Below are 14,133 nucleotides of genomic sequence, written 5' to 3' on the forward strand. Positions count from 1 at the left end.
TCGCAGGAGTCTAACAAAAATGAGTCAGTATGCATATGCAGGCTTCCCTGCTTGAGTCCGCCACACTGACTGCGGAAGTGGACACGCTAAAGCAGAACCTCGAGTGGTCCGAGCAAGAGCTCGAACGTGCCAAGAAGCAGCTCGAGGACAACGAAGGTAAGAAATACGTTGTTAAAAATATATATAAAAAGGTGCAATTGCAAAGAATGACAGGATTATCGTGGCTATTGTAGGGGCCACGTCTGAAGTGGCGACCCTTAAGCAAGCGCTGGTCGAGGCCGAGAAGAGGGCGGCCTCGGAGCGCACCGAGCGGGAGAAGTATGAGGACGAAGTTGGCAAGGTGCAGCAAGAGTTCCAGGCTCTCATGGAAAAGCATGAGAGTTTGGAGCTTGACTCAAAGACGCGAGCGTCCGAGCTCGCGGTGGCTATTGAAAATGCCAAGTCTGCCAAGGCCGAATCCCAGAAGACCCTCCAGGAGTTGGATGAGGTGAAGAAGATAGCGGCGGGTAAGGCATTCTTTATGCAAAGCAAACACATAAACATGAGTTACTTGTTACTTACCCGAATCCAGAGCTCTCCAGGAGCATTCGCAGATCTTCCCTGGAGTGTATCCGATGCCGGCGCATTCTATCGAGCCGAGGAGGGTAGCTCGACGGAGAAGGTGTCTGGTCTCAGTACGCTGAGGCCGGACACCCCATGCCCCTGAGCGACCAGCCGAAGCAACTGGTCGAGCTCCACAAGGCGGCCGAACAGGCCATGAAGGGCCTCATTGTTCGGCTGTGGCCTGGAGTGGCCCTGCCTGGGAGCTATTTCGGGCTGGTGCGGCGGTTGGTGGAGGCCTGTCCAAGGCTTGAAGTCATCAAGCGCTCCGTCTGCATTGAAGGTGCCCGTGCTAAGGTGCACTGGGGCAAGATGGATGCTGAGAAGCTGGTGAAGGACGGGCCACCGCCGGGGAAAGAGCATCGCAAGCCCGAGAATTACTATAAGGATGTTCTGAAGGGTGCCCGCCTTGTGGCGGATGAATGTTCTAGGGATGTAATTTTTGAGTGAAACTTGCTCGTTTTGTACTGTGCGCTGAAAACTTGTTTATATGCGCTAAGCAATGCTGTTAGAATTTAAAATATTACCTTCTGTGCGGCTGTTTATCAATTCTGAGAGATGGTGAGTCGTCGGCTTCTGCCCCCGTGCCGCTAGTGCTGGGGTGTTCAGGGATAAACCTGAGCGCTCTTTTTCCCATGTTTGGGTCCTTCGATGGAGGCGCTCAGCCCAACGAACAAGGCAATCGGACTATAATGCGTGAACACTCTCACTTAGCCATAGAATTCTATAATTTTAAATTTCGGCGAAGCCCCTGGTATTCGGAAGACCGAGTTTGGGGCGCTATCCACGCCTTGGCCGGACAGAGCCGGCTCCTCGCCCTAAGCAGCATAAGTCTTTAGGGACTCGGAAAATCCTCTCGAACAGCGACCAGCTCTCGCTTCATCATGACAGTCAGTTTTAGCTTTCCGCACTAAGGTGCTCGACCCAGCTCAACCGGGGCACAATCGCAGTGGTTCTCCTAGTGCTACCTTAGCCGATATAGTGGAACGTAAGGCACCAAAACATAGGAGCCGGGCAAACCCAACTATTGACCCAAGACATGATTCGGAGCCGATGCATATAATGCTATAAGTTCGGGGTGCCGCATTTGTTAAAGTGTTCGGACTTCTCACACCATATTGAGGGGTACTAAAGCCCCTGGCATATTTTGGTCGTACCAACGTGTACGGGTGCAACATGTCGTTAAGGAACATATATAAAGAAAAAAGGTAATGCAAAAGTAGACGAAAGCTATGCATTGTTTATTAAAAAGGGCTGCGATCAAAGCAGAACGATACAAATAATGCGATAAGTGGAAGGTTGGACTAGTTAACATGTCCGTTCCAGGGGCAAGCTGCGGAATAGTATGCGGAACGGGTATATTGCTCATGATAGAGACCACCTGGGAGTTCCGTAGTGCAGCGTGGCTTGTCTGCTTCCCTGGTTCTTGCATCGTTTGTGCGGCAATTGGACTGCCGAACAGGCCTTCTGAAGGATGAAGTCCTGAAAGTAAGAGAAAATTAAAAAATCGGCAGCCCCTGGTACGGTTTAAGCCGTGTTTTGGGCGTGCCGTGAAGGTGCCCCTCCCACTGTGCCCATGGTATCTCTAGAGCGTAGTTATGTATGCGAAGTACTGGCGTCGCCTTTTTGCGAGGGTTGGGGTTGGGGCCGCATTGCTACGCCTGCTCGGATCGTGCCAGGCGGTCTTGTTGTAGGTTACTCGGGCGCTCTTGACGGTGTCTGGTCGTTTAGTGGCCGGACTGGAGACCAGGCACCTGGAGAGGCTTCATTGAACTTCCGCTGCAAGGGCCGCCGTGTGCTCCTCTGTTCGGAGGGAGCGTTCGGTGTTTCCATTGACCGTAATTACTCCTCGAGGGCCTGGCATCTTGAGCTTAAGGTATGCGTAATGTGGTACCGCATTGAACTTAGCGAATGCGGTTCGCCCGAGCAGTGCGTGATAGCTACTGCGGAATGGGACTATGTCGAAGATTAACTCCTCGCTTCGGAAATTATCCGGAGATCCAAAGACCACTTCAAGTGTGAATGAGCCTGTACAGTTGGCCTCTACACCTGGTATTACGCCTTTAAAGGTCGTTTTGGTGGGCTTAATCCTCGAGGGATCTATGCCCATTTTCCGCACTGTATCCTGGTAAAGCAGGTTCAGGCTACTGCCACCGTCCATAAGGACTCTAGTGAGATGAAATCCGTCAATAATTGGGTCTAGAACCAATGCGGCGAATCTGCCACGACGGATGCTAGTGGGATGGTCCCTTCGATCAAAGGTGATCGGGCAGGAGGACCATGGGTTGAACTTTGGGGCGACTGGCTCTACCGCGTATACGTCCCTTAACGCGCGCTTCCGCTCCCTTTTGGGGACGTGGGTTGCGTATATCATGTTCACCGTCCGCACTTGTGGGGGGAAACCCTTCTGTCCACTGTTGTTCGGCGGCCGGGGCTCCTCGTCGTCATCGCTATGCAGCCCCTTGTCTTCATTTTCGGCATTTAACTTGCCTGCCTGCTTGAACACCCAACAATCCCTGTTGGGTGTGATTGGCTGTCTTTTCGAGGGTGCCATGTATCTGCCACAAGCGGTCGAGTATACGGTCCAAACTGGATGGGCCCCTAGGATTCCTTTTGAATGGCTTTTTCCACTGACCGGATTTAGAGCCTCTGAATCCGGCATTAACTGCCGTATCCTCAGCATTGTCGCCGTTCATGCGGCGCTTCTGCTTGTTGTGACGCGACCTTCCACTATTGTCCCTGATGTCCGAATTACCAGGGTCCTTGGTCATATTGTTGCTACGAGCAAGCCAGTTGTCTTCTCCCACGCAAAAGCGGGTCATGAGTGTCATGAGTGCTGCCATAGATTTCGACTTTTCCTGTCCAAGGTGCCAGGCCAGCCACTCGTCACGGATATTGTGCTTGAAGGCTACTAGGGCCTCAGCGTCCGGACTGTCGACTATTTGATTTTTTTGTTAGGAACCGTGTCCAGAATTGCCTGGCCGATTCCTCTGGCTGCTGAATTATGTGACTTAGGTCATCGGCGTCTGGGGGTCGCACATAAGTGCCCTGGAAATTGTCGAGGAATGCGGCTTCCAGGTCCTCCCAACAACTGATTGATCCTGTTGGCAAGCTGTTAAGCCAATGCCGAGCTGGTCCTTTAAGCTTGAGTGGGAGGTATTTGATGGCATGGAAATCATCACTGCGGGCCATGTGGATGTGAAGGAGATAATCCTCGATCCATACCGCAGGATCTGTTGTGCCATCATATGATTCGATGTTTACGGGTTTGAAACCCTCGGGGATTTGATGATCCATTATTTCGTCTGTAAAGCAGAGTGGGTGTGCGGCGCCTCCGTACTGGGCTATATCGTGATGTAGCTCCAATGAGCCTTGTCTACTGTGTTCGGCCCCGCCGAATTTGTGGCCGGCGTGACGGTTACTGTCTCGAGCCGTGGGGCACCCACGCGATCCGTATATCGATCTTGTTTGCCTTGCCTTGTCCTCCAACATGTCTCGTAAGTCCGGCGCATATTCCCGCGCCTTGGTATAGGGTGCGGCTTGAGTGGAGGGCTGAGAGGCCTCTCTGTCGTGACCATGAGGTGGCCGGTCGGCCGCATCAAGTGCTTCCTCCTCTAATCGGGGTAGCAACCTGCACTTTGGGTAGCTCTTGGAGGGGCGTTCGAGTTTATGCTCTTCGGCCGCAAGGACTTCGGTCCATCTGTCGACTAGCAAATCTTGATCAGCCCTAAGCTGTTGTTGTTTTTTCTTAAGGCTTCTTGCCGTGGCCATAAGCCTGCCTTGAAAACGCTTTTGCTCGACGGGATCCTCTGGCACGACGAATTCGTCGTCGTTGAGGCTTGCCTCGTCTTCGGAGGGAGGCATATAATTATCGTCCTCGACCTCTCTGTCTGCCGCTCTCTCGTGAGGGCTAGTTTCTCCATCCTCCTGTGCTAAATCTTGCTGGAGGGGGTTTTCTTCGGCGCTTTCCGGAGTATTATTATCTCCCGTGCTAGAATCACCGTGTTTGTTTTGGCGGGATTTTGAGCGGCGCCGCTGACGCCAGCGCTTAGGCTGTTTCTTGGAGGGGTCATCCTCCGCTGTTCCATCGCCATCTCCCTCTTTTGGGGTGTCCACCATGTATATGTCATATGACGAGGTGGCTTTCCAGGGCCTAGTAGGCGCCGGTTCTTCATCATCTCCTTCATCGGCGTCCATACTGTCGATATCTTCGGAGTCGAAGTCGAGCATGTCGGTTAAGTCGTCGACAGTGGCTACAAAGTGGGTGGTGGGTGGGCTTTGAATTTCTTCATCGTCTGTACCCCAACCTTGCTGGCCGTAGTCCGGCCAGGGCTCTCCTGATAAAGAGAGAGACTTCAATGACTTCAGGATATTGCCAAAAGGCGAGTGATGAAAGATGTCTGCGGCGGTAAACTCCATGGTTGGCGCCCAATCGGATTCGATCGGCAGGGGCGCGGGGGGCTCGGAGTCTGAAGAGGAGTCCGGCTCCTTGGAGTCACGGGTCTCGCAGAGTACGGGGCTGGTGCTTGGCTCAATCGCCGTTGGGGTTGCTGCCCTCGAGGTGGTGTCCAACCGCCCATCCTCGATCGACGCAGTTGGCTCCGAATTAAGGATCGGAGCCGATGCAGATGCGGCCTCCAGGGCACTGTTCAGCGGCAGAGCTAGATCATGCTCGTCGTGACAGTGCGACACGCTCGGAAGTGGCTCGAATCCGTCGAAGATCAAGTCCCCGCGGATGTCAGCCGTGTAGTTTAAATTTCCGAATCTGACCAGGCGGCCAGGGGCGTAGCTTTCGATCTGCTCCAGATGGCCAAGCGAATTGGCCCGTAGTGCGAAGCCGCCGAAGACGAAGATCTGTCCGGGGAGGAAGGTCTCACCCTGGACTGCATCGCTATCGATGATCGTAGGAGCGATCGAGCCTGACGGCGACGACACAGTGGAACCCTCAATGAAAGCACCAATGTCGGTGTCAAAACCGGCGGATCTTGGGTAGGGGGTCCTGAACTGTGCGTCTAGGCCGGATGGTAACAGGAGACAAGGGACACAAAGTTTTACCCAGGTTCGGGCCCTCTCGATGGAGGTAAACCCCTACGTCCTGCTTGATTAATATCGATGATATGGGTAGTACAAGAGTAGATCTACCATGAGATCGAGGAGGCTAAACCCTAGAAGCTAGCCTACGGTATGATTGTTGATGTGTATGTTGTCCTACGGACTAAAACCCTCTGATTTATATAGACACCGGATAGGGTTAGGGTTACATAGAGTCGGTTACAATGGTAGGAGATCTTCGTATCCGTATCGCCAAGCTTGCCTTCCACGCCAAGGAAAGTCCTTTCCGGACGCGGGACGGAGTCTTCAATCTTGTATCTTCATAGTCCAGGAGTCCGGCTGAAGGTATAGTCCGGCCATCCGGACACCCCCTAATCCAGGACTCCCTCAGGACGCGAAGCTTTCGCTCGCTTTAACGCAATACCGCATTATGCATCTCTTACGCTTAAGATGCCCGATCCATGAGGCATCATCTCATTAAAAGAAAAACATTGAGTGTTCCTCTCGCGCGGAAGACAGTGCGGCTACCTTGACAGCCCCACAATAAAGCGGCTTCACCAGCCAAAGCACCTAAACAGGTCGTCAAGACCACGGACACGGCTAGACGAGTCTGGCATAAACATACAATTGATAAAGGCTTAATAGTCGTATACCCCTGTACTAGGGGCTCCGCGCATATAAAACAAGAGACAATAAAGCTCAATTTTACCCATTTTGATTTATACTTTGTTTATTTAGTATAACTTATGTTCAGCACGATCTTTCTTCAACTAAGTTCCTCTCTTTTTACAGATGAACACCGTGATACGCCCGTCCAGGATAGGGCACAACAGAGACACAGGCGCAGACGTGCAGCAGGGACCCGTTCCAAGGATTCTTTTCAGATTAAGACCCTGCGTAAACCTTTTTTACTGTCTCTTGTTGATACACATCCCCTGGTTTCTTGGTATAACCAAGGAGGAGGCTGGCATTTTGGCATGTGGCCACGTCAGAGTTTTGCACGTACCTGGACACTAGGGGCTTATTACTAAGGGCGTTATCCCGCCCGCCCTCATAAAGACCGAATACCTTAGGGAGTGTTCGGCGTCGCGAGTTTGGCCTTATATGCATCAGCTCCGAATCATGTCTTTGGTCAAATGTTGGGTTTGCCTTGCTCCTGTGTTTTGCTGTCTTACGTTCCGCTCTATCGGCTAAGGCAGCACCAGGAGAACTACTGCGATTGTGCCCCGGTTCGGCCAGGCGAGCACCTCAGTAGAGAAAGCCGAAAACTGATTGTCATGATATAGCGTGAGACTGGTCAACCACTCGATGACTTACCAGAATCTTTAGGATTCATCCGCATTAATGAAGGGCCCTTTCCTAGCCAGGAACATACGCGCCCCGAGTTCGGGAGAGCACAGGCGCCACCAGGGGCTATATACGTAGCCTCACTGTCAAACTCCTATGGCTAAGTGAAAGTGATAAAGCATCATAGTCCGATTGCCTAGTTCGCTGCGCTATCACCTCCTTTGTAGGACCAAGATGTTGGATCAAGTGTGAAAATGCGCCTTCTGCGAACACCCCCGCATTATGTGCGTGGGGGCTGAAGCCGACGACTGCCATCTTTCAGATTATATATACATATATGTTAAACGGCCGCACAGGAGGTATCATAATACTTGCAGGCACAAGTATAAAAAGCTTCTACAATTTATCATAATACTGTTTTACAATAATATATGCTATTGGAATATAGTATCCTTCAAGCACTACGTCTCTATTAAACGAGCACCTTGCAGAACTTCCTGAAAATAGTGCTCGGCACGTACTCGGCTTCCATCGGAGTCTGGGGATGCAACAGTGGTGGCTTCCATTTCCGCTCAGTATGTCTTGACACAGGCAAGAGCCATCCGTGCACCCTCTATGCACGCTGACCTCTTCATCGCATTGATATGCGGCGCCGCACCAAGGAACTGCTGCACCAAGTTGAAATAACTTTTCGGCTCTGGCCTCTCTGGCCACAGATGACTCATGACATACTTCATGGCGAGTCCGGACAACCTATTTAGCTCGGCCCATTCGGCCAAACGATCGGCTAATGACAGTGGACGCTCTGGATTGTGGAACTACGACTAGAAGAGCTTTTCCACTTCGCGATCTTCTTGATCTCGGAAGTGTTCGGCCGCATCTGCGGCACTCGCTGCTAAATCCAGATAGGTGTCCGCCGTACTCCACATCTGGTCTAACGGAGCATGTTTAGGATCACAGAACTTCCTCCGGAGCATAAAGGGCTTTCCAGCCGCGATCTCTCCGGCCTGACGCAGCTCCTCCTTCATAGCTCTCATGGCAGAGCGAGCATCCTTGGCATCGACAACGGCCTTCTTCAGGTCCATCTCTTCCGCCCGATCTTCTTTTTCAAGAAGCTTGCAACGGTCAGCAGCGTTCTTCTGCTTCACGGCCATCTCGGCCATTTCCTTCTTGCTTCGGCAGTGAGCAGCCTATTCGGCTTTAAGCTCTTCAATTGCCTTTCCGGCAGCCGCATCACTTTTCCTGGCTTGCTCCTTGGCTCGGGCAAGTTCCGCCCGAAGATTCTCCATGGCAGCAGCACCATCTGCATCAAGCGCACACATTGTAAGATACTGGCATAAAGCTCCTCTTACCAGGTGCCGCTGGAGGAATTGCATACCTTGTGCCTCGTCAAGCCGCTTGTTGACAAGCGCGATGTCGGCATCTGCCACGTCAAGTTGCCGCTTTAGCTCGGCAAATTCATCAGTTCGGCCGGCCACCGGACACTTCGCCACCTACGTATGAAGGCGGCATGTTAGACCTGGGATTATGATCCTCTGCGCGCCATCACTTTTGACAACGCACAGAGTCTCAGGGGCTACTATCTACACATGGCGCATCTTATTTATGCGCAACTGTCCAAAAAGGGTACATTATTTCACGTACCTCAAAACCTGTCAGTAAACTCCTGACGGCCTCATGCAATCTTCTCTCCGTGGATGAAATCCTCTCAATCACCGTACCCATCAATGCACGGTGCTCCTCTGAGATAGATGCTCGCCCTAGCAGATCCTTCAACTCCTCCGACCGTGCACCAGACGGTGCCGGACTCGTCCGATGGCCCTTTTTGAAGGCCGAACGCGGAGGGCTTTGGGGGGGCCATATGACTACCTTCTGGCCCTACCGGATTCGGAGAAACCCTCCGCGATGATACCTCAGGGTGGCTCGCCTCGCAAGGCGGTACGGCAGGGGGAGGCGTTCCGCTCTCCATTAGTTCCGGAAGAAGATCCCCGAAGGCGAGCTCTGCTGAGAAGGGCTAATGTTCGAGCTACAAGGTAAATTTTCGATTACTTTTATCAGATATAAAGCAAGGATTTCTCTCATCTCTTAAAAAGAAAAACTCCTCTCTACTCACGGCTCGGTGGAGGGCTGATCCCCTTGAGGGCATAATTCGGCCAAAGCATCCCCCAGCACAGGACCCTCTGGCGAAGATTTCTTCCCCCGCTTTGAGGCCATGGTCTCCGGGTCTTCAGAGGCGGTCCTCTTCTTCCCCTGAGGAGAGGAATTTTCGATTCCTCCCTTCCATACAGCCTCCTTTGAGGAGGTTGTAGCTTCCTTGTCCCCTCCCTCGCTTTCCTCCGAAGGCACAACCTCCAACATCCTGACTAGCACGGGACCCGGCGTGGTCTCGGGGAGGGGGGCCGGACACCTGATTAGCTTTGCTTTCGCTATCCACTCTTGTTTAAAGGACATCTCTTTTAAGGGCAATTTTATGATAAATATGCGGATTGCGAGTCCGGGCACGGGGCTACTTACTTGAGTATTCGGGCGGTTGCAGCTCAGACCTGCGTCCTCGGTCAAGTCCGGACACATTGCTTGTGATCTGAAGAACAATTTGTACATCTCCACGGGCGTCGCGCCCATAAAATGTTGGAGAGCTCGTGGTCCCTCCGGATTGAACTCCCACAGGAGGAGGGGGCGACGTTTGCAGGGCAGAGCTCGGCGAATCAGCATAACCTGTGTTGCCACGACCAGACTGATATCTCTTTCTAGGAGATCTCGAATGCGGCCCGGCAACAAGGGCACGTCCTTGGACGGCCCCCGGTCCAGTCCTTTATTAACCCATGACGCCAGCTGTGGTGGGGGACCCGGGCGAAAGGCAGGTGGCGCCACCCACTTGGGGCCCCTGGGAGCGGTAATATAAAACCACTCTCATTGCCATAAGCTAGACTCCTCTTGAAAAGAGCCCTCGGGCCATGGAGCACCAGCATTCTTGCTTATAAAAAGCACCTCCGCACTCCGCGTGCCGTCCCTCGATCATCTTCGGCTCTACTTTGAAGGTCTTGAGCCATAGTCCGAAGTGAGGAGTGATACAGAGGAAGGCTTCACACACGACAATGAATGAGGAAATATGGAGGATGGACTCCGGGGCTAAGTCGTGAAATTCCAGCCCATAATAATATATGAGCCCCCTCACGAAGGGATCCGTCGGGAAGCCTAGCCCCCGAAGGAAGTGAGACATGAACACCACACTCTCACCAGGCTTGGGAGTGGGAATGACCTGCCCTTGAGCAGGTAGCCTATGCCAGATTTCGCCGGTCAAGAACCTGGCCTCTCTCAACTTCAGCACGTCCTCCTCCATGATGGAGGAGGGAATCCATCGGCCTCGAAGGTCGGAACCGGACATTGTCGAAGGTCCGAAGCGCCTGAAATCTGAAGCCTTGGGTGTTGGAACTCGAGGCGAAGGGCGAACTCATTTGAGATTGAAAGAAAGGAGTAAGGCCTTGGTCTCTATATAAGAGGTTGAATACCAAGGGCCCTCCCTGTGACTGTTTGGGACTCGCCTTTGATCGAGAAAACATACCAACGGGTACGACTCGGTTACCCACGCCCGTATTGATGAGAATCCCGGAATAAGGGGACACGATCTCTGCTTTAACAAGACGTGCCAAGGAAACCGCCTCGCTAAACGCGCTGAGGTGGGACAGTAAAACGATTCGAATAAAGACTTGGCCGTAGTGTGATGTCACGCTACGGAATACGTCAGCAGATTAGATTTGTGTAAATATTATTCTCTCTATGGCAATATGTGGAAACTTATTTTACAGAGCTAGACACTACCTTTGTGTTCAAAATATTCTATGAAGTACTTCGAGGAGGAACCCTCCTTGCAATGCCGAAGACAATCTGCGTGCCGGACTCGTCGTCATTGAAGCCTGGTTCAGGGGCTACTGAGGGAGTCCTGGATTAGGGGGTGTCCGGATAGCCGGACTATACCTTTGGCCGGACTCCTGGACTATGAAGATACACGATTGAAGACTTTGTCCCATGTCTGGAAGGGACTTTCCTTGGCGTGGAAGGCAAGCTTGGCGATACGGATATGTAGATCTCCTGCCATTGTAACCGACTCTGTGTAACCCTAGCCCTCTCCGGTGTCTATATAAACCGGAGGGTTTTAGTCCATAGGAGGAACAACAATCATACCATAGGCTAGCTTCTAGGGTTTAGCCTCTCTGATCTCGTGGTAGATCTACTCTTGTACTACCCATATCATCAATATTAATCAAGCAGGATGTAGGGTTTTACCTCCATCAAGAGGGCCCGAACCTGGGTAAAACATCGTGTCCCCTGCCTCCTGTTACCATCCGCCTAGACGCACAGTTCGGGACCCCCTACCCGAGATCCGCCGGTTTTGACACCGACAGAACCTGATAAGGCGCCGGCTCGAGCATCCTGTCTAGCACTGGATTGGCCAAGCCTTCGGGAAGGGGGGCCGAACACCTGATCATCTTCGCCTTTGTTATCCAGTCCTGGTCAAAGAGTGACTTTTCAGAATGATGTCATGATAAATAAAAGGACACCGTGTTCGGCCGTGGGATTACTTACTGATACGTCCATTTTGCATCATGCTTTTATATCAATATTTATTGCATTATGGGTTGTTTTTCCACATTATGTCACAATACTTATGGCTATTCTCTCTTATTTTACAAGGTTTACATAAGGAGGGAGAATGCCGGCAGCTGGAAATATGGGCTGGAAAAGGAGCAAATATTAGAGACCTATTCTGCACAACTCCAAAAGTCCTGAAACTCCACGGAATACCTTATAATAAATAATGAAAAATCCTCGCCAAAGATGAAGACCAGGGGGCCCACACCCTTTCCACGAGGGTGGGGGCGCGCCCCCCCTAGGGCGCGCCCGCCTACCTCGTGGGCCCCTGGTGGCTCTCCGATGACCATCTTCTCCTATATGAAGTCTTTCGTCGAGAAAAAAATAAGAAGCAACCTTTCAGGATGAAACTCCGCCGCCACGAGGCGGAACCAATCTAGGGCTCCGGCAGAGCTGTTCTACCGGGGAAACTTCCCTCCCGGAGGGGGAAATCATCGCCATCGTCATCACCAACGCTCCTCTCATTGGGAGAGGGCAATCTCCATCAACATCTTCATCAGCACCATCTCATCTCAAAACCCTAGTTCATCTCTTGTATCCAATTCTTGTCTCCAAGTCCGGGATTGGTGCTAGTAGGTTGCTAGTAGTGTTAATTACTCCTTGTAGTTGATGCTAGTTGGTTTAATTGGTGGAAGATCATATGTTCAGATCCTTTATGCATATTATTACCCTCTGATTATGAATATGAATATGCTTTGTGAGTAGTTACTTTTGTTCCCGAGGACAAGGGAGAAGTCTTGCTATTAGTAGTCATGTGAATTTGGTATTCGTTCGATATTTTGATGAGATGTATGTTGTCTAGCCTCTAGTGGTGTTATGTGAACGTCGACTACATAACACTTCACCATTATTTGGGCCTAGAGGAAGGCATTGGGAAGTAATAAGTAGATGATGGGTTGCTAGAGTGACAGAAGCTTAAACCCTAGTTTATGCGTTGCTTCGTAAGGGGCTGATTTGGATCCATATGTTTCATGCTATGGTTAGGTTTACCTTAATACTTTTGTTGTAGTTGCGGATGCTTGCAATAGAGGTTAATCATAAGTGGGATGCTTGTTCAAGTAAGAACAGCACCCAAGCACCGGTCCACCCACATGTCAAATTATCAAAGTACCGAACGCGAATCATATGAACATGATGAAAACTAGCTTGACGATATTCCCATGTGTCCTCGGGAGCGCTTTTCCTTATATAAGAGTTTGCCCGGGCTTGTCCTTTGCTACAAAAAGGATTGGGCCACCTTGCTGCACTTTATTTACTTTTGTTACTTGTTGCTCGTTACCAATTACCTTATCACAAAACTATCTGTTATCACCTATTTCAGTACTTGTAGAGAATACCTTGTTGAAAACCGCTTATCATTTCCTTCTGCTCCTCGTTGGGTTCGACACTCTTACTTATCGAAAGGACTACGATAGATCCCCTATACTTGTGGGTCATCAAGACTCTTTTCTAGCGTGGTTTCCGGGGAGTGAAGCGCCTTTGATAGGTGGAATTTGGTAAGGAAAAAATTTATATAGTGTGCTGAAATTTACTGTCACTTGTTACCATGGAAAGTAATCCTCCGAGGGGCTTGTTCAGGGTATCTTCACCCCGACCAGTAGAGCAAAGAGTTGCTCCTCAACCTACTGAACCTATTGAATATGAAATTCCTTATGAGTATCCTTCGGGTATGATAGAAAAACTGCTAGCTAATCCTTTTACAGGAGATGGAACAAAGCATCCTGATGAACACCTAATATATGTGGATGAAGTTTGTGGATTATTTAAGCTTACGGGTATACCCGATGATGTTGCTAAGAAGTAGGTCTTCTCTTTATCTTTGAAGGGAGACACATTGACATGGTATAGGCTATGTGATGATACGAGATCATGGAACTATAGAAGATTGAAATTGGAATTTCATCAAAAGTATTACCCTATGCATCTTGTTCATCGTGACCGCAATTATATATATAATTTTTGGCCTCGCGAAGGAGAAAGCATTACTCAAGCTTGGGGGAGGCTTAAATCAATGTTATATTCATGCCCCAATCATGAGCTCCCAAGAGAAACAATTCTTCAAAAAATTTATGCTCGGCTTTCTGAAAATAATCGCACCATGCTCGATACTTCTTGTGCTGGCTCTTTTATGATGAAGACTGCTGGATTTAGATGGGATTTATTGGATAGAATTAAATGCAACTCTGATGATTGGGATCTCGACAAAGGTAAGGAGTCAGGTATGACACCTAAGTTTGATTGTGTTAAATCTTTTATGGATACCAATATTTTCCGTAAGTTTAGCACTAAATATGGACTTGATTCTGAGATAGTAGCTTCTTTCTGTGAATCTTTTGCTACTTATGTTGATCTCCCTAAGGAGAAGTGGTTTAAATATCATCCTCCCATAGAAGTAAAAGTAGCTACAACAATTAAAGTTGAAGAAAAGACTGTCACTTATAATGATCCTATTGTTCCTACTTGTTATGTTGAGAAACCACCTTTCCCTGTTAGGATAAAGGATCATGCTAAAGCTTCAACTGTGGTTCGTAAAAGTAATATTAA

Source organism: Triticum dicoccoides, chromosome 3A (assembly GCF_002162155.2).
Source record: "Triticum dicoccoides isolate Atlit2015 ecotype Zavitan chromosome 3A, WEW_v2.0, whole genome shotgun sequence".
NCBI classification, from domain to species: Eukaryota; Viridiplantae; Streptophyta; class Magnoliopsida; order Poales; family Poaceae; genus Triticum; species Triticum dicoccoides.